Source organism: Thunnus maccoyii, chromosome 13, assembly GCF_910596095.1.
Source record: "Thunnus maccoyii chromosome 13, fThuMac1.1, whole genome shotgun sequence".
Lineage (NCBI taxonomy): Eukaryota > Metazoa > Chordata > Actinopteri > Scombriformes > Scombridae > Thunnus > Thunnus maccoyii.
Window position 1 is genome coordinate 17,684,437 of NC_056545.1, and position 21,717 is coordinate 17,706,153.

Here is a 21,717-nt window from a genome sequence, read left to right on the forward strand (position 1 = left end):
TGCACATATGTTTTATCTGCAAGGTGACCTTTCTCTATAAACACGCCACGCAGATTTCATCCTATTGTGATTATTGTCCGTCTTGAGAGCTGATTGGGTGCACTTGGGTGCATGTGGGTATGTTTGCGAGTTTTCCATTTAGGACTCTCGTAGGTGTGTGTGAGATGTGATGGTCAGCTGTGAAGTGTTCTGTGGTTCCCAGCAGGCTGAAGACTGCTACACACTCCTCTCTTGTCAGGAGGAGAGGGAAGACTCAGGGGGAAGGGAGAAAAGCAAAAGAACAGAGAGAAAAGGAAGGGAATGGAAGAAGGTCACTTTACTTCCAGAAAATATAAATTCTACAATGCCCATGGCCAGACTAGAAGGAATTTTATTATTTCCCTCATAGAGTGTCCTCTCTCTCTCTCTCACTGTAGTCCACTTTTTACATATATTTTTTCTCTTTTTCTTTGTATCTTCTTTCGTTCTCCTTTCTGTCCATTACAGATAATGGAGAATCTGGGCTCTGACCCCCATGCTCTTTGAGATGAAGAAGGAATTGACTGTGCTAATATGCGCATATTTTGAATTCTTTTGAATTTCCCAGCCTAAAATTATACACTTCACCCCACGTTTTACTTAATTATTCATCCACTTGTGAAAGGAATTTGGAAAGTAAAGTGTGTTCAGGGGTTCTGTCTGTAAGAAGAAGACTAGAGCTGCAACTGATGGTTATTTTCATTATCGATTAATCTCAGAAAATAGTGAAAAATGCCTCACAAAGTCCCAGAACATATGTTGACATTGCCCAAGCAATTGGTTTACCATCATAGAAAACAAAATTTACCATCAAGTCTTCACAAATGAGAAACTGGAGCCAGCAAAAAATTTTTTTTACCATTTTTTGCTTGAGAAATGACTTAAATTATACATTTTTTGTCAGTCCATCGATTAATCAATCTTTCACATTTCTGAACCAGAAAGGTAACCTAATGGTTCACAATACTGCCAAAGTGCAAAGGGCACTTATCCTCTACTGCGTACTACCTTGATCCAAGGACAACTAATGGCAACTGGCTTGCATTAGCCAAATGTTGTGCCCACTTATGATACATCAGAAGAGGCAGTTGCATGCAATATGTTACTGTTACATCAGTCTGTGTAAGCATAAACCATCAGACTATAATTGCATAGTTATATGTAAGATGTAAGGCATAACAGAACCCATAATGGATACTTTATGTTTCCTGCCAAGCCTGCGCTTTGTTCTGCTGTATATGTTGGTCACCATTATGCACGGGTAGTTCTATAGGTGCTTATGTGTGTATGTGTGTGTGTGTGCTTTTACTGGTTCTTTAATGTGATTGTATTAATTACTTGTGGTGCCCCCAGTCTTGTAAGCCCTGGACAGCAATTAACCTGTTTTAATTAGACAGGTGTTGCTGGAGGAAGTGAGACAACAACACCCGCAATTACAGAGAGAAGGTTAGAGTGAGAGTGACGATGAACTGAGCATGTTCATGTCTATTTATTACTACCAAATGTCTTCCCAAAGATTTCCCAGTCCTTGCTTCTTTTAAGTTTATCAGCAGATCCTGGGTTAAGATGAAAATGTGGATAACATAAGGTAAAGGTTAAACTATCATCCTATGGAGAGAGTTAAGGTTACGGATGCTTTCACATGGTTTGTATTCAGCCTTGAACATATTGATGCCCTTTATCAGGATCAATAGCTGCTCATTAACTTTGAACACGAAGCCAGTTTCATGCCTTTGTTGTGGTACAAATATTTTATTTTATATTATATTTTATAAATATTTTAACTGTTGAACCCAATAAGGGCAGAGGTCAGTGTTAGGGCAGTCTGTCACTCATTCAGGAGACCTACCCGAATGCCCTCATTTATACTCTAAGTATCATTATCTAAAGAGGAACAAACACCTTGTGTTTAAGGAAATGGGGAACCCCTTTCTTCTGCTTCACCTCACCTTGCTAAAGGTCAGCATCCATTATTCTCACATGACCCAGGGCAATGTATACCTGTACAGAATCGAAACATGAAGATCCTCTTTTTATGATGGTATATAATTGAGACATATGACCAGTGTTCCATTTAAATCTACTAACTGAAAATCAATTCACTAATCCGCTAATTGAATGTTATGTTGACTATTTAAATGCCAAAGTAATCATAGAAAAGACAATTTCAGAAACGAAAACAATACTGTCCATTTATCTCACAAAATAATACAATAATTTAGGTCAATAATAATGATGTCAGCACATAATGAAACAATATATTAATGATAGTATCAACAAATCAACCAATGACTGAATTAAGAGCATACTAGTAAACCAATATACAGTTTTTGTTAGAAGATGTATACAAGGATTGTATAATGGGAGTTTTATTTCAAGATTTGTAATCTAATAAATTGACACAAACATTACAACATATTTGGGATCTGGATACTTCTCAGAAATGATGTAAAATGTAAAATGGTAATTTCAAATGGCCAGATGAAGCATGGATTATCCTTGGTCTTTGTGGGACTGAACTAAAACCCCTCCGCTGACTTGGAAGCATCACTCAGCTCCACTAAATCCCATCCCTCTCTGCTCCCTGTCTGTCTGCCTCTATTTGGCTGTTTGTGCTTCTAATTATTTTAGGTTGCCAGCTAACACAGCATAAACCTACCAAAGCACTGACGTGTGAGCGGGGTCACACCAGTCCAAATCTGCCACCGACATGAGCGAACAGCAAAAACTCTTTCCTGTCTTTTCATAGCAGGGCACAATGGTCGTAGGTTTTGCTGATGTACACAGAAAGCCTAAGAGTTGGAGGGTGCAGGCAGATGTCAGGTGTCCTTACCTGACACCCCACCGCACAATATCTTCCACTTCTGCAGTCTGAAGGATTTTACCATGCCGTGTGTCTTTGCACACATTTGGGAATTTTTATGCCTCTGCGCTGGCGACAGCCATGGCTGGAGGCATTATGTTTTCTGGTTGTCTGTCCATCCGTCCATCTGTCCGTCTGTCTGTCCCATTCACATGAATGCGACATCTCAAGAACGCCTTGAGGGAATTTCTTCAAATTTGGCACAAACGTCCACTTGGACTCAACAATGAACTGATTAGAATTTGTTGGTCAAAGGTCAAAGTCACTGTGAACTCACAAAACACAAATTCATATGCTAATTACGACAAAGTTTCACAGTTTCAAATGTCTAATAGGATAAAATGATGAAGTGATGACATTTTATTTCCAAAAGGTCAAAGGTCAACCTCACTTTGACATCATAATGTTCTGCCAAAACACTTTTCTTGCCATTATTCAACACCATAACAGAAACAGAAGGGGAGATTGTGACCATATTTCACATTTGGTTAGATACTGAATTGGTGACACTAATTTTGGGTGTCCACTTTGAAACTGTGGTGATTGTATAGATCTTCTGTGCTGCCGGATTGAAGATGTGTGTGAAGCATCCATGTTTTAGAGTTTGTAGTTTCTTTGCAGCAACATCCTTATCTGAACTATCTGTCAACTATCATGGTTACAACTATCACAATCAGCTTTATTGGCCAAGCATGTGAACACGTACATGGAAAATACACTTAATACCTTTTATTAAATTCCTTCAAGGTCTTCACTAGAAATATGATATGAGTCTGGACAGACATGGATGTAAACTGCGACTTGACTGGTTGGCAGAGGCATACAACCTCAAGGTGGTATTACTAGTTTATTCTTATTTTAATCTTGTCCAAGCATGTTCTTTTTACGTTCAAAACTAAAGATTATTTTCATTACCGACTAATCTATCGATTATTTTCTCATGTTTGATAAGTTGCTTGGTCTATAAAATGTCAAAAAATGGTGAAAAATCTTGATCATTGTATCCCAAATCCCAAGATTAAACCTAGAATGTCTTGTTTCATCTCAACCAACAGTCCACAACCCAAAGATAGTTCAGTGTACCGTCGTAGAGGTTTAAAGAAACTTGAAATATTCACATTTCAAAAGCTGAAACCAGAGAATTTTAGCATTTTTTCTTTAAAAACGACTCAAAACGATTCATCGGTTATCAAAACAGTAGCCGATTCATTTTCTCTTATTGTTGCAGTTCTACTTACTATAATTACTAGCATTTGTGTGTGTGCGTCTGCATGTGTGTGTATGTTTTGTTTGTGTGTTGTTTTGTTTTTTACCTATTGTCACAATGCCATATATCTGCTTAATGCTCTGAAGTAGAAAATGTTTTGTGTATAACAGTCAGTACGTTTCGTCTCTGTCTCTGTGTATCCATCTCAGTGGGTGGTAACTGTTAAACTCTTCCATTTGGTAGGATTACTCCTCCAGTCAGTCCTCGTGGGAGCAGCCATCAGCCCGTCATCTTTCAGAGGAACACTGTACCTTCTGATGCTTTAATCCCTTCTTCTCTCTCCTCCCCTCCTTTTCCCACACTCAACCTCTTAACCTCATCTCCCGTTTTCTCCTCCCTCCCTCCCTTTTTTTTTTTTTTTTTTTTGCTGGCGCTGTCAACTTTCAGCTGAAGTGGCTGAAACTCAGTAGACGCAGCAGCTGTGGTGTTAAAAGCTGTGATGTTACAGCACCGTCTGACGAGTTCAATACCAAGATGCTGCATGCTATAGGATAAGGAGTTTTAAAAAGGCTTAAGAAAGAAAATAAATTATTTCATTAGATTTTAATAATTTGTTTTTTTCCTAGAATCCATTGTTTTTCACAGTAGGTATTGCATTATTGTCCCACATGGTTTGAAATATAACAAATAAAGTAGCTTAGCCTCATCATAACATGAATCAATTAGACTTTTTTGTTTGATCTTATTCATTCTGATCATTTATGCCTTTAACACTATCTCTTTCCATGTCTAATACTGAACGTGGCAGCCCGAGAGCTACTGAATAGGGGTTAGATGATGTGAGTTTGAGATGGCTGTGTGTTACGGACAGTGAATGATGTAACCAGACAAGCACAACTGGCGGACAAGAAAAAAGGTCTAATTCTGTCTCTGCTGCTTGACCTGGAAACAACTCACATGCAAAGATTCGATAAATGAGCAGGATGTGTGTGAAAATATGTGTGTGTGTGTGTATGAAGTGGAGGAAGTAAGAAGGTGAGAGAAAGAGCATTTATATCAACATATTACAAATTATTTCAAACGTCATGGTGTGTTTTGTTGCTGTTTTTTTAATTTAATTTAACTCACAGGAATACAGTGATGCATAATCCACAACTCCAAACAGACATTTAAAGACATCTATTGAGCTGAAATGTGGGAAATTAGTAAATACAAATAAGAGTGACCCCCTCTTTTGGCATTAAAATAAAAGAAAATTGAAAAAAACAAAACAACTTGTTGTTCTAACATGAACAGGAAGACTATACAAAAGTGTATTTCAGACTTTCTTATTTATGATAGTAATCTGTTCAACCTAATTTTGCTGCAAAGCCTAGACTTGCTTTGTTTGTGTTTGGCTTCATACGCATGAACGAGTATGTTTGCCTGTCGATGTTATGTGTGATTTTGGAGAGTAACAACAGCAGGTTTTTTTTTAGGGATGCCATGTCAGAATCCATTTACATCCTTGTCGGAAAGTCTCTGACGAGCAGTGAAATCTTTTGATGTGTGGTGGCTGCAGCCTTCGTACAGTAAGGGTTTGAGCGTATGTGTGCTTTAATAACCAAAGAGCCGATTGGTGTGTGTGTGTCTCTAGAGAGGCTGAGTTACTGGGCTGTTTGAGTACTGAAATGGGCTGTGCAGTTTTTCGCTCATGAGTTTGTGACAAGGTCAGGAGGTTGTGTGGTGTGGTGTGTGTGTGCGCAGCCGTCTGAGCTCTGCTATAGCCTCGTCTGTCTCTCACTCACATCTCCCTCACATCCTTCTCTGTCCTCCAGTCACACACACACATTTTCTTTTGCTGCCATCCCTTGTTAATTTCTTTTACAAATGAGTCAGAAAGTAGAAGAGATTAGGAGGAAGACATGGAAATGCTAATTGAGCATGAAATCAAAAGAGACATATACACTGTTCCCACCTCTCCCATGTGCACGAATCTCAGATTATCATCTTTGAATGAAGCACCCTAATTACTGCTGCTCCCTGTTTACATTGAGGGGGATTATGATTGGTGAAGATGATACAATGCTGATCTGAAGGGTACCATCATGTATGGAGTACAGATAAATCTTTATATCTGATACGCTGATTTTGTGGTTTTCTTGTTATGTCTGCCAAACAGTGCCAAATGATGACATTCAACATATCCTCTATTTTCTCAGTCTGGTAAGTCTTAACTCTGACTTGTCTGACTTGGTCTCAGCCATTATTGGATGTTGACTAGAGTTTATCCAGCCTAAAACAATTTTAAACATGTATTTTCTTTTCACCTTTGCTACATGTAATTATTTTCTTTCCAGACATTTTAAGGGATTACCGCGTGGATACAATGTATTTATCTGCAGTAATTAGTTAAAACCTCAGCTAGTTGGTTGTTTAAGGGTTTAAGCCCCGACAGATAGATCACTTATGCTGACACCTTAAGCATAATATATACTTTCCCATGAATGGGAAAAGTGGTACTTTTGTTTTCATTTGAAACAACATGTACATTGTTTATTCCCTATTTTCGTCTGAATCTTACATTGGACACTATTTTATCTCGAACACAGCTGATCCTGGAATAATGCTGACTGCAACGCTGCTTCTTGGTTTATTTCTTTCTGTTTATTTCAGCATAACCTAAAAAAATATACATGAGTTTGGTGTGATAGTGTACTGTCTCCAGGGATTTCTATCTGTAGTGTTTATGTGGTGTGTGAGGGACAGATTATTTGCTTGGTGCTAATGTGTTTGCATACTTGCGTGTTGCAGTGAGTACCTTATTAGTATGGATTGTAGCTAGTCCATCAGGTTTTAGGGATAAGTGTAGCTGATTGTAATACAGTCCATTCATTTACTAAGGGGATGGGGGATTTACATACTGATTCTATCATTCACACTAAGACAGGGTAATGGAGGCTCTATGTTTGTTTTTTGTATGTTTGTCTTGAATTGATTATGAAACTGTTTCCAGGATATAAAATAGTAAAAAAAAATTCACTGGGCGTCATTCTTGAAATGGTACGTGCAGATATAATCTTGAATCAGATGGAGGGTTTTCTTATTTTGCTCTTAATCAATTTCCATGAGCAAATTTAAGAGAAAAAATAAGGAAATGTGTCAGTGAGGCTCTTTGTCTTATCTGGTGATAAGCGACCGTTGCCCTGGTGTTTAACTGATAAACGGAGGATGTGTGAGTACCGCCCTCTTCTTTGCAGCTCAGTCATGGTGTTCAACACTCACGGATGTATTATAAGAACTGGAAACTGGACTCCAAGATGGTGCCAATTCATTCAAATGAAAATTGCTCACTGAGTGCAACAGCCAGAAAAACCTCCAGGTTTGTGCAAGAAAAAAAAAAAAAAAAAATATATATATATATATATATATATAAACAGTAATTACTGACTTTGTCTGCAGTATCTTGTCAACAGTTTTATTATCAGCCAATCAGGCAAATGGGCAGCAAGGCTGACTGACAGTGCTGCCTTCAGCTGCGTAATACATACATGCTATCACCAGTGATGCTAATGATAAAAATATCTTACTTCCTGTGTGTTACATGATTTTATGGATAAAACCCTGTGTTGTGTAGAGCACGACAAATGTAAAAGCTTTCATGAGTTGCTTATAGGTTGATTAAACTAAATGCACACACATTTGGATAAAAATATCATATATATTTTTTAAAAAAGTGAGAAATTGAATGAACCCTCCCCTCCCCCCACCCACTAAAATACTGTGCCCACTGTGCTAGTCTGATTTAACTTCTCTGTGACAATGGTGGTGAACTGACAGCAAAACTCGGAATCAGGCGCTTTTATGATGTAAATGACCAACTGTAATACACGAGGGGCTGAAGGTCATGTTTCTCTGTACTGTGAGAGCATTTTAAACCACATAGCATAGCAGTGGTTTAGGAACAGTAACGTAAGAGTGAATAAAAAAAACAGTACAATATATATAGTTCATATGTAATAACTGCAGGTAACGAGCTAACCTCTTCCACATGAATATTCATTAGAGTCATACCTTTGGGCTAATGTTGCACAGATGTGTGCTGAATGACCTTGCAATTTAAGTACACAAATCTACTGGCCAAAAATCCATCTTAAATTAAACTGCACTTTTTTGTGTCTGTTTCAGCATACATTTGTGCTCTGTAAATCACTTGTTCTGTGTTCTCCTTTGAGAGAAAAACATCAGAAACCAAAAGGAAGAAATATATATTTTATATTTTTTGGTTTCATGATGGTGCCACCTAGTTTTGCATTAATACACCATTAGGTATCTGTCTATGTAGATGGAGAACAACCAATCAAATCTTTGTATTAAGCAGTAACGTCAGTCATAAACAGACAGTCACACTGAGCCAGACAGCAACCTGCTACACAACACAAGAGCTACAGACTCTCAACAACAACCCACATTAGTCTCCTCATTATCCAATTCACAAAAATGAATACACGTCTTGTCCTGCCTCTTGACAAACAAACATTCTCCAGGGAAAAGTGCACTGCTAACGTCAGTCAGCAGGCTAGATAGCTAATTAGCTACTAAGCTACAACACACTAAACAGCATGTAAACATACCTACAAATGTCACTTCAGTTAGATGCGGGTGTGGTTCTATCTCTTACTCCACTGCTAACAACACAATGCTCATAACACATGTAGGCTAGATGTTTATATTATGAATCACTTTTTTTGCTCAGTTCAGTTCAAACTTTCATAGTCACTGACTATGTAGTTCATTCATTTTTTTAAGCTACTGTCTAAGCTTTTCCATCACTGTCCAATAAGTGAATGTGTCACTGTGTGAGCAAACACATGTTCATACCACTGATTCTGACTGTCTTCTGTTCAGTAGCATGTTCAGTTTGTTGCTAGGTCAAACTGTTAAGTTCAGTTCAGTGAAAAACTGTATCATATAATGTACATCAACTATATACAGCACTCTTTATAAGGTTAATAGCTCAGTAGCCATTTATTTGCAAAAGCATAATTACAATATGACTGTTACTGTGGGTTCCACAGTCCCAGATGGCAGATGGAAGTAGGCCACTTCAGGCAATGATGCGGCACTGCTGCCCTTCTTCTGGCCTGGAAATGGCCCACATGTAAAATAGCAAGTATGGCCCAAATATCCCAAATCAAATTTTTTGGTAAAGATGCGGTGCTCTCAGGTATGTGTGTTCTGGATGTGGGCCAGTTCTGGTTTATGTGGTTTGTTCTCAGTTGACATATGGCTTGCTTGTGGCCTAGATCTGGGAAACGGGAGCGGACCGCCCAAGTGCCGTCATTCCATGCGGTATGTGGGCCAGATGAAAGTGCCGAAAGTGTCTGGTGTGGGCCGGATCTGGGCCACAGCAATTTTGCTATATGGGGTGTGTTTTAAAAACCATTTCTGATATTTCCCCAAATACCCTTTTTTTCTCTCTTTTAATAATAAAAAAACTATTAACAATACAATTAAAAAAAACTCATTGACATTATTTTTACTGCAAAAAGTTATGGCTTAATGTGATTTCAGTTGGACTTTCAGTTGCATGTTGACCTGCTCTGTTTTTGAGCATGTCAATAGTGTGCGTATGTGTATTGGGGTTGGTCAGTCCAAACATCTAAGACCAGGTTGGAGGGTATCTTCAGAATAAAGAGAGACATTTATATTTACTGTATCTGCAAATGGGACTGGACTGTAACTTGTAATGTTCACAAAAAACTGAGTCTGCAAACATAAAACCAAGCATCAACTTGGGTATCTACAACACTATATGCCTGTGTGGTTTTGTGTTTTTCTGTGTGTGTATGTGTGTGAATGGAAAGATGAGATTGGTGAGGGTGGGATGCATGTATGATCTGTTACACTTGACGATCGAAATAATTGACACCTCACCTATTGTGTCAAACCCAAGCTGTCCATCACGGTGTTACACCTGATGTATGTCATCGTTTCTTTGTGTTGATCATGAAGGGATGCAACCTAACACCTGATGCCCGCTTGTTCATCAGATTGAGGGCCTGTCAGTCACATCTGTCACTATTAATGAGTGCAGTTGTGTCTCTCAGTATACCTGTCCAATTTATTTTTTTTTATGTCTGGAGCATATATATGTGTGTGTGCATTCCACATATGCTTTAGTTTGCATGTGCATATACAATGGTATCCCATGCTAATGGAAAATGTAATAGCGCTAGACAGGGATTAGCTGATATGACCCCAAGCAGTGCAGCTAGCAACCGGTAGCTAATGTGACTCTAAGAGAAAGGTAGCAGGCCAGAAGGGACGTTCTATTGTGGCCCAGCAGTAGATACATTATTCATTAGCTCTACTCGCTTGGCTGGTGATAATGATTTTATCAAATCTGGCAAGCTGGGTGGTTGGGTTAGAGAAACGGGCATTCTGACTACGTATATGTGCATATCCTTTTTGTCCCTTTTCCAATACAGTATGTTCATGAATTTCAATATGATATGTTTAGCAACAGATATGGCAGCAGGCATGAAATGGGAAACCAAATATGTGTGTCATTCCTTCAACTGATATTGCCACCCCCACCCACACATACACACACCACGATAGCATCTGATAAGGACGCTATTGTGTTGAAAGGCCAACCTCAGGTGTTCAGGAAGGCAGGAAAACAAAAAGCGGCTTCACTTACAGCGCCGCTACCAAACAGTTCGTTTATTCAACAGAGAACTGTTGAATGGGCTTTGATATTCATTTACTCCTAGCTGTCCTAACCGCTGACTGCGCAGACGGCAACAAACAATGAGCGTGTTCCCATTACAAAAGCAGCACGCCAAATGATGAGTGCAGACAGAGCAAAACAAGCAAACAAAAAGAAACCCCCCTGACATCCTGATGTTTCTCCAGCCCTCCTCTTTGCTTACATAACATCCTCCACCTGCTCTTGTTATTATTAACTCCTCTGTATGCCGCTTGTACCAACATGCCATCACTGCCACTGAGTCGTCATTAAACTACTAGCCAGTTCCTTTTTGCTCCTCGGATAATTGCATTACAGCCCAATAACGCTATGTTTGGGTAGGAGTGTGGGAACTGGTTGTCTAAGTCTTTGTTCATCCCCCTTGGATTGGTTATTTCCTGTTTCAGCCGGCTCCCAGCAGGACACAACCTTCTCCAGCTATACTGTTAGATAACACAGAGAGAAACAAACGAGGAGACAGAAAGGAAGGGGATAGACTGGGGAAGAGATAGAGGTCTGATGAGAAGACAGGTGCCAGGAGACAGTCAGACGGACAGTATACGCGCACGCACACACACACACACACATCCCTTTCTCAGAAGAATTGTAATAGGCAAGAAGCAATGCAGTGGTATTGTCTGAGTTAGGTGCTGAAATGTCACAATGTGCCTGGGGGTAAAAAGCTGTGAATGTGTGTGTGTTGTTCGTGCACCAGTGTGCACACATGTTAGCGACTTTGTGTGTTTGTGACCGTCTCCTCTCTCTCTCTCTCTCTCTTTTTCTCCCCCATGGAGGCTGTGACAGGTCCTTTTGTCGGTTAGATCTGTTACCTTGCCTGCCCTTTGTCCCGACATGTTTGCCTCTATAAATGTTAAATACTCCCAAACACCACAGTTATGTCAGTAGCTTCACAGTGCAGCGGACAGAGACAATGGGGACCATCAGTTTATTACATAATCGGCCCTGTTTTTCCTCATAAAATCCCTGTGTCCTTAAGCCAAACATTTTGGTACTGATCTGATGATCCCGAGAAAACAGAACTGTTTTGTCAGAAGATACAGAGCAGTTTATCTCATATCTCTACAAAGTTATTTATTAATCGGCTGTATTTTACCTAATTATTAGTGCATATCTGTAGATTAACGCTAATTCTCCCCATATCTCAAGATTAAAGAAATTCAATACACTTGAATCTCACCACTGAATCCTGTTACAGGACCTCCTCGACCGACACATAGTATACATACACATTGATATATTGGATGACAAGTCCAACACATTAAAATAAAAATTGATTGTCCTAGTTTTGTGACAAAGACTCTTCCAAATTGTGTCAAATGTGTACTGTTTGTGTTTACCTTTGTCACATGCAGCTATGTTTGCTAGCGTTAGTCACAAAGGTAAATAGCTACACTTTCTATAATAGGAAACTGGGACATGTAGCCATATTGTGATACGTGTGTTTGGAACATATTTAACATACAAATAGACAGTGGAGTAGTTTAAGTAGTTTCTATGGACATCTTGATACTTTTTTTTTTTTGCAATAAAACCGGATCACTGTTGTGAATCCAAGCTGACTACACTTACTGTCCTTGAAAAAGCAAGTTAGAAACATTTCAGTCTACAGGTGGTGATTTCTTGATACTCAAAAAATGGAAGAAAATAATCATTTTATTTGGAGCGTCTGTTACAAGAAGACTGGTGAGTTATAAAAGAGTAAAGGACAAGAAAAAGACAAGAAGAAGAAGTAGTAGCATAACACTCCTGGAAAGTTTCCAAGCAGAAAGTTCAATTCCTCTTGTACTCCACTACACCATACTGTGCACCTTTCTACTCAAACTACATCTCTATTCTGGTATATGAAGTCTTGCAAGTTTTAAGATAAAATTTGAATTTTAGCAAACTTTTTTTTCTTCTGACTGCAACTTTTGGTTTTTCCTACCTGGTTTGGATTTTCTATTTTTTTTCCACATTCATCCTATCAGTTTATGTACTTCTTTTCAAGTGTGTTTTCTTGTCTGCACATGTATCTGTATGTGTTGGTGCGTGCCTGTGCTTGTCCAATGTGTCTGTGTTGTCTTTGTTTTTTTGTGTGGAACTTGTGGCCAGGGGAGCCAGCAATTAAAAAGAGGACTGGGACATCTAAAGGCTTAGAGGCACAGAACCAGCACACATGCTGGCAGTCAATTGGCAAGCCGGGGGAGGTGAAATTGGAGAGATAGAGAGGAAAAAGAGAGCGAGCAGAGATGACAGAGGGAAGAAGGAGGAGGAGGGCAGGGTGAGTGCATGTGGGAGAGCAAAGGGAGAACTAGAGGAAAGAGGGCGGGCTCAAACTCTGGCAGCGCACACACACACACCCTCTTCTCAGCTCAGTCTGGTTTAGGCGTGCAAGAGGCAGCATGTGTGAGTATGTGCTGTAATGTGTGTGTGTGTGTGTATAGTCGAACGCTGGCTGGAGTCCGGGAGACATCTCACTGATGCGAGGATTCCCCCGTTTGCCCTATGAGAGGAGTCGTGCTGACTGTGTTTTAACCACCACAGGGAATTAACTGTTACACACACACAGGAAACACTGGGAGCTTAAGTAAAGGTAAAGAGACACATTTCTTGTTTTGATTATGTTTTTTTTAAGCTTTGTGAGTGACATAGACTGAGAAGGAGGGATAGATGTGTGTGTGTGTGTGTGTGTTAATATCTGTATCTTACATTGGTATATGTTGTAAGATGCTTTCTTGCTTTCTTACCCAACGTGTCTCTGTGTGTGAGTGTGACCTCTCTACTTTGATAGTACAGTATACTACTGTTTGGCGGCGGCTCTTTTCTCTTGATGGCTCCCGTGCTCTCTCTCTTTCTCAAACACACACACACACACACACACTCACTCATATATATGTATAAGAAAACTGAAAGATAAAAGCCTTGCACATATTTTGTTCAAATAGCCAACCTACGTGGGCCAGCATGTGTGTGGCAATGAACAGAGTTTATCAATCATTAATGCCCTCTGTGGGACGTTGCCTAGTTTCTTCCACGAGGTAATTTAGTGATAACAAAATACCTTAACAGCCCTCTGTAACGGCAGCACCTGACATTTCTCCTCATTGAACAAACTGAACAGCTCAAAGGGCTGTTTGTGCATTTGATTGTAGGCTTTTACGTAAGTAAGTACAGAAGGGACGACATTACTTCAGATAAAGTGAGATTACACTCCGGATCTGAAACTCAAGCGTTACTTAGAGTAATGATGATTTGTCAAAAGCTTGTTAGAGAGCCGTAGCACTTGGAAGAAATGATGAAAGCGCAGGTCAATCCTCCGGATTTCTGGTTATGCCATCAAAGGTGCACAATGCAAAGTGAAGACAGGAGGATCATAACGGATTTGGATCTGATAAAGACATTAGCCTTCTTTGTGTGTATGTGTGTGTGTGTGCTGTGTTTTGTGGAAATATTAATAGAGGAGAGGAGAAACAGCTAAAGAGCAGGATAGAGGAGGACTAGACAGACAAAGAGGGAGACTTTAGGGCCACTGAAAGTCTTGAGAGAACAGCCAGTTAAAGGCAGAGTGGTACTGAGGACTTGGCAGAGAGCGACTGTAGCCAACAACAAGACAGAACGAAAGAGAGAATGTGTAAGAGAGAAAGGATAAGTTAAATGAGTCACTAAAACAAAGGAGGAGAGTCTGCAAATGTGCACTTTTAGCTCCTACTGAATACTTCATATACCATCTCTTAAATTTATGTGTGTGTGTGTGTGTGTGTGTGCCCGTAAGTGTATTAGTGAAGGTGTGAGGTGTCAGCTGTGCAGAGAGTCGTCTTCAGACATCCAGATAGTCGATGAATTACGAGGGGTCAAGGGGCACAGAGTCTTTTAGGTATTTGGTTTGGTCCGGTAAAAAAAAAAAAAAAGATTGTTTCAGTTTCTTGATAGAAAATTCAGTATACATTGGAAACAAAAAGAAGAACTTTTTCAGCATAGTTTTGCAGTAATTTTGTTATTTAGTCCTAAAATAAGTCTAAGTATAAAATAATTAGCATTAGGACCTTATGGTCAACACAGTAAGACAAGATATTCACCGCTCATCTTACAGTATATGGTAAAATATTGCTGTGACATACCAAGTCCAGGTTTTTGACAAGTGAATAAAACGGCTACAATAGATAAATTACAGAGAGTACACCTGTGATTTAATAGTCTATTTCAACTTCTGTTGAATAACAAAATGCTTCAGGATTTCTGATAAGGTGTAAAAATAAGACAATGATTACTACTTATTAACTGTAAAACAGTCTAAGCACTTTGTGGTAAATCATACATTCAATCATAAAATCAATTATTGTGCCCAGCCTCATCACCAAGCTCTAATATGCTGCTCATTCTACTATATTAACCTTTATTATTAGTGTTTGTTTTGATTTGAAAACTACGAACTAGTTGCGTGTCTCTCTCTCTCTCTCTCTCTCTCTCTCTCTCTCTCTCTCTCTCATGCTCCCTCTGTCTTGTTATCTTTCCTTCATGTTATCTTCCTTGCTACGATTCGCTGCTTCGGTTGCCGCCACAAGGAAGTTGAATATTGGTGGGGTATTTTGAGGAAGTGATCCATGAAAGGATTTATAGTGGCAGATAAAAACTGGTGCGTGTGTAAGTGTGCACACACTTTTTTTTTTTTTTCAAAATCGACAAAGACTGTGCTAAAGCCCGGGGCTGTGAAAAGGGGGGGGAAAGCCATTATCTCATACACTGTTACACACTGCTTGTCCAGGTCTATGTGTAAGTGTGTCCGTTTACTATGTGTGCAAGTGTGTGTGTGTGTGTGTGTGTACTCTGTCTGTGTACAGTAAGCTAATGTAGTGTGTGAGCGTGAAAGGGGGGGATGGGGCTCTGTTAAGTGAGCCCTCTGTGTGTGTGTGTGTGTGTGTGTGTGAGATTGATACACTGCGCTCATGCTAAGTCAGCTCACCTATAGGGCAGATATAGGTAGGCCTATCCTCTTTTACACACATCCAACCTCATGTCAACACCCACACGCAAGCTATTAGGTACTTTATTAATCCCCGAGGGAAAATTTCTTAGTTACAGCAGCAAGGGCAAAAACATAGATCAAGCAACACAATGAAAGTAAAAAATAGAGTAAAAATAATTATAGGAATAAATAAGATTAAAAATAGACATTAGCAAGAAAATACTCATAAGAGCTGTTTAGCAGTCCAAATGTCCAATTTGTGGTGCATCACTGACCATGTTGGTGGGTGGGTGAGGGACAGCGTGTGTGTAACCGTGAGTAACCCCAACCCTTACATTAACTTGAATCAAAACCAAGTCTCAACCCTAATTAACATCGCACACACAGTCACAGAGTGGACACACTGGTAGATATTCTGCAACCTCAGTATAATCTGTACTATAAGTACAAACAAGTAAGTCATATCTTATCCTTTGATCTGTTCCTGTAGAGCTCATAAAGTGCTTCACGCATCAAATGCTCAAGCTTGCCGCAAACGCTCACATCTGTATCCACTGTGAATAAGACTCTTCTGACCTTGTGGCGGAGCAAATGAATGCCCTCTCTCTTTATGATTACAGATACAGTACATAAGATGCAGTTTGATGAGCATGTGGTGGGCATGATAAAAGGATGATGCAATTAACATGAAAGGGATGATCGCTCTCTCTCTCTCTCTCTCTCCCTCTCTCTCTCTCTCTCTCTCTCTCTCTCTCTCTCTCATCTTTGTCCGACTGCCTCTCTCATTTTCGAACCGTTGCTTTTCTAAGGCTTCATCCCTCTTCCTCAGTGATCCACTTATTTCTGCTGTTAAGCAAATATGGGGCTTATGCAGCCCCCATCTCCCCACATGCAATCAAGCTGTTTAAATGTTTGTGTTTGACTGTGTGCCTGTGGGTTCTCTCTCTCTCTCTCTCTGTGTGTGTCCCTCTGTCTCTCCCTCTCCCAATTCTCTGCCTCTGTCACTCGCAGCCCAGTAGCAGACAGATATGGTTGAAGTCTGATTTGGGAAATACGAAGACAAAACTGACAGCTGAGGGTGGAGAGGCGCTCAAATGTTTTTCTTTTCCTCTGGTTTCACTGAGTGTGTCTAATTAGGGTGCCAGTTCTGTCACGGTTGCATGAAGTACAAGGGAAATCCCTTTGATAGATACATAGATACTTTTTTTTTAAACTTTAATTTATATTGTAGCATTTGGCTAGTAGAATGAAGCTATGATCCCACACATATACAGTATATGCATGTGTGTGTGGCCAAGACCAGGGAATACACTTGGCTTTTTGAGGTAAATTGTGCAAGACAAGAGAGGCTGAATGAGTCGGTGTGAGCATTATGTCACGCTGATATGTTTTCTTATGTGCGTCCGTTTGTAATGTCACTCGTCTGGTTAGGCAGGACTACAACATTTGTTAGCCGAGGTTTGCACAACGTGAGGTGAAGAGCATGTTTTTGTTTTTGTGTTTTTTTTTTGAGCCAAACTCCTCAACATCAGTCCCCTGATGAGAAGAAGAAGAAGAAGGAGCAGGAGAAGCAGAAGGGGATGCCTCTAATTTGAGAAGGGGTGCAGATGGGGGAGGGATGTCTCAAAGCTGACATGAGCTGGCGTGTACCCTCATTCATTTCCTCCCTTTTGTCTGTTCTGTGTCTGCTGATGAATTGGGAGTTTCTTCCTTCCTTCCTTCCTCGGCTCCCTCCCTCTTTTCTCTCTCTCACTCCCTTTTATTTTGTCTCTACTCTTTCTGTCTCTTCCTCCATCATCCCTCTTTCCTTCCTCTCTCGGTGTGACAGCATCGCCATCCCTGTCATGTCTGCCCATTATCTCTGATCAGTGTTGCGTTCCAGCCCACACATCGGCTCTGGCTGCCAACTGATGATGTGTAAATGTATGTGTGTGTGTGTGTGTGTGCGTGCATGCATACCTCTACATTTGTTATACAGGATGTTAGATCTTTAGATTTTTCTGGGGTGCCCACAATACAGACGAATAGCAGAGTACAAAAGGGTGAATTTGTATAAATTAGTTACAGAATGATTAACAAACAAAGGATGTGTGTCATTCCAGCGAAGCGCAATTTGATAAGGTGGCGGAAGCTGAGTAACTGTGGAAGTGTGGTGTAGTGGTAAAAGGAAGCATGCTTTGAGATAAGATGCGAGATAAAACATGTTACCTGAAGAAGAAGCCGATGTAAAAGACTTCAGAGTGAGTTGAAATACATTGGTGTGTGAAATGCTGAGTAGGGATTTAAGGGAGGAATTACAGCAGGAGCGCAAAGAGCGTTTTCAAAGATTGTGTTTATAGCTTTGTTTGCGATGGGGAGATCTGGCCTTCCGGGATCTTATCTCTGCTTGAAAATCTTTACACCCACCACTTTGTATGCGTGTGTGTTGAGAGTGTGTTTTTCTGTTCAAGTTTATGACCATGTGACTGTGCCATTAAAACAGAGGAAATAGGCCACTTGGCTATTGTGTCTCCACTCCTTCCCTCTCCTCTTTCACTCCGTCTATCCCTTCAACCTCCCAACGTAGTTACATAAAGAGCTGCCGTCCCGGCCAGCGACTCGGCGCTCATCACATAGTCACACTTCACGTTCCTGCTTGTTGACCTGGAAGTGATGCGGTGGGATCGTACAAGGCACTCTCAAAGGCTGTGTATGCATGTGCAAATATGTATGTGAATATGTCTTGATGTGTGTGTGTGTGGGGGGGGGGGGGGTGACAAAAGAAAGGATGGAGGCTTACAGACAGAGATGCATGGATTTTTTTTTTTGTTCTTCGGATTGAGTGTATGTGGGGACAAAAAACATGTGGTGGATGCTGGGTAAGGTTTCTTTTCTATAGTTTTTGTTATTGTCCCGTAGTGTGTTAGCTTTGAGGCGCATGAATGTGAGTGCGTATGTGTGTGTGTGTGTGTGGTCAGATTGCCTTTGTCCTCTCCCCTCAGGCCTGCACTCAGATGTCAGTGAGTCGTGTGGAGCTTATACAGGTCACTAATGCACTGAGAGGGGAGACTCTATTCACCGTAGCCACTCAGAGCCCAAACAATAACCCCAGCTCGAGTCCGCACAAGTGCTCAACTCCCAGGAAATGGACCCATTGACCCAGATCCAACCTCATCCACTGAAGAGATGCCGCAGAACTGACATGTTGTTGACATAGTTGTCTCTGTGATGGTGTTGTTTTTGTCACAAGACATCTTTTAAACCTGAGATGAAATCTTACGGTATCAGAGGACCGTAGGGATTTAATGCTTGTTTACTAACCTTTATAGCTGGTGACTAGAGTTTACCTAAGGGCTGACACCAATTTAAATGACGTGAAAGTAATTGGCACTGATAAGTAGCAGAAAAGATGCTTCAGGGAGATACTGTAGTGCTTTGAAAAAAAAGGACTTTCTTCCTGAAAATATGAATCCATATTTATTAGTTTAAACAGTGGTTGTTTGCGTTACATTGATGAAAACCTGAAGTTCATACTTATAGTTTATTTAACACAAGGATATCTGTGGGTATCTCTACTAAGTTTTCTTTCAATCTAAAGCCCGACTTAACCTCCGAGAGGGAAACTGACCTATATAGTGCAAAGGTTACTGAAGCGGTTTGCTGTTGTTGAAATTTGCAGAACATTGATGCAACATTCTGGGCGTAGGTCCACTCACATTTTCTGAAACCGTCACACCTCGCTATCGGCAGGGATGGTTTTGTGTGTGTGTGTGTGTGTGTGTGTGTGTATTCGTGTGCCACAAAAGAAAAGAGGAAGTAGGTATTAAGAGGCAGGGCATTTTTTTCTTGGTAAAACAGCAGGCAAAAAAATTTGTATGTCATTTGCACATTCTGCACATCATTGTTTTGTTTTTGACAATAGAAACCTTTTTGTCATTGTCAGTAAAGTTTAGTTTAATTGATCTTATCTTATTTTAACCCCAAGCAGTGTATCATGAGTTTGTGTACCACAGAACAGTGGTCTGTGTCCTTGCCTGTTGTCTCAGAGAGGCAGAGACACACCAGAGTGAGCTGCTGTTTGTCTGTCACATTCTTGCTGAGCATTTCTTACCCCCTTCCCTCACTACAGTACATTGTCTCCTGTCTCGTCTTCAAGGGGGCACTTTGTTTGCAAGCGCTGCTGTTGACTCAGGTGCAGGATTGTACTAAGATAACTTCCCCTTCCCGTCCCACTACCCCCCCTTTCCCTCCAGTCCTCCTCTGTGTTGCCACTAATGTCTATCCTAACCTTACCTGCTTTCTCAACCCTGGCAGTTTTATACTGTCGTAGTGTGTTTGGCCCATGTGTCTCTGTACTCCCTCTCCTTGCTTAATCTTCCATTTCCTTTCACTTTCTCTTCCTTCTTCTCCCATGGTACCCCGTCTACTTTTTCTTTTCTCCTTACCCATCTTCATCCAGTCATGCCAAAGCCTCTCTCTGGCTCCCTGGTAATGATTAGGATAGTGCTATAAAGCTTTTGCAGAGCCTCATCAGTTTTCTTAATTCACAAAGTGATAACAGTGCAGCTTTGTGTTTTATTAACTGTCCTTGCATTATTCTAACAATTTAATTAAAACCAAAGTAGGCCGATACTGCATATTGTATTGCTGCAGTATTTAAACCTTAAAGGACTAGTGTGTAGAATTTAGTGGCATCTGGGGGGGAGTCTATTAGAAAATGACCCTACTTCTCACTTGGTTTATTACCTTGATAAACAGTTTCCTCATGAGTTTATGGTCTCAAACGCTAGTTTCAAGTCTATAAAGTATGATGTTCATTTTGTAAATTATGCTCCCATTTAGAGTAAAATAGACAATAAAGCAGGGTATGCTCTAGGGCGTGGCTACCTTGTGATTGACAAGTCGCTTCCATGTCGACAATGTTGATAACATAACATAACCATAGCGTAACCCCACACAGTCTTTTCAGTTCATGAAAGTTAAATGTAACATTTTGGTCACCTAAAAAAGTCTCATTCAGCGTTTGGTTGTACTAAAAGACCCTCTAAGGAGTCAGATGTTTAGTTTTCCCAGTAAGTACATTTTGTTTTAATGGTCTTAAGCTTGTTTTTTGCTTGTGAAAATTAGCAATAGCATTAGCATTATCACAGTTAACCGTAGACTGTAAATGCATTGTGCTAACCCAGCTAGTTGCTAGTGTTAGGATCAGCTCCACTCTCATCTAAATACAGTCACTTCTCATATTTTCTGGCTCCAAAAATCCAAGATGGCGACTGTCACAATGCCAAATTTGAGGCTTCAAAACAGGAGTCCACAAATCAATGGGTTACATCACAGTCCGTTATTTTCTTACAGTCTATGCTGCAACCTCACCTTTCAGTTTACTTTTGGCAAGCATGTTCTGTTTTTTTCCCCATTTATTCTGTGCAGGCACAATAAAGCAGTGTGTAAGAAAAACAGCAACATGGGTGATGAACAAAGTCCCTCGATTCTTCCTTTAGATTTCTATTTTCTGTTACATATACACTCAGATGTTAATTTAACTATACACAGCTCCTGGATTATTGGGGAAGACTGGATACTATAAACCAAATGTAAACAATTTAATCAAACTATTACATTCATCTGGGTAATCACATGTGCAAATGTTCATTTGAGCAAATATTCATTTTGTTCTTCTACAAAAATATTTAACGAAAACATTTTTTTTTGACCAACTGTTTTAATTAGTGCATAAGTATTTTAGTTTTATTATCAAAACAGTAGGAAACAACCATCAAGAAAATGTCTCCATCTTTCTTATAGACCATCTACTCACCCCTACACACACACTGTAAACACATACTAGCATCAACAATAATCTCAGCAATAACACTCTTTAGATAGTCTTCGTCCGGTTGTATCGTTACTGACAACAAATCGAGCCTGTTCACATCTGCTCTACTTTGAACTGA

The 21,717-nt window shown here is 40.1% G+C and overlaps 1 protein-coding gene across 4 annotated transcripts in view; it reads left to right on the forward strand.

Annotated features, from left to right (window-relative positions):
* The window catches only part of tiam1a (TIAM Rac1 associated GEF 1a), a 77,074-nt gene that overhangs the window by 5,378 nt on the left and 49,979 nt on the right, over nucleotides 1-21,717 (forward strand). The window contains exon 1 of one of the 4 annotated variants that reach the window (XM_042430447.1): nucleotides 13,218-13,414. The exons of the other annotated variants lie outside the window; for them this stretch is intronic. The gene's annotated coding sequence lies outside the window, so the exon portion shown is untranslated. Of the gene's footprint in view, nucleotides 1-13,217; nucleotides 13,415-21,717 lie in introns of those variants that run through there. 4 annotated transcript variants of the gene reach the window in all.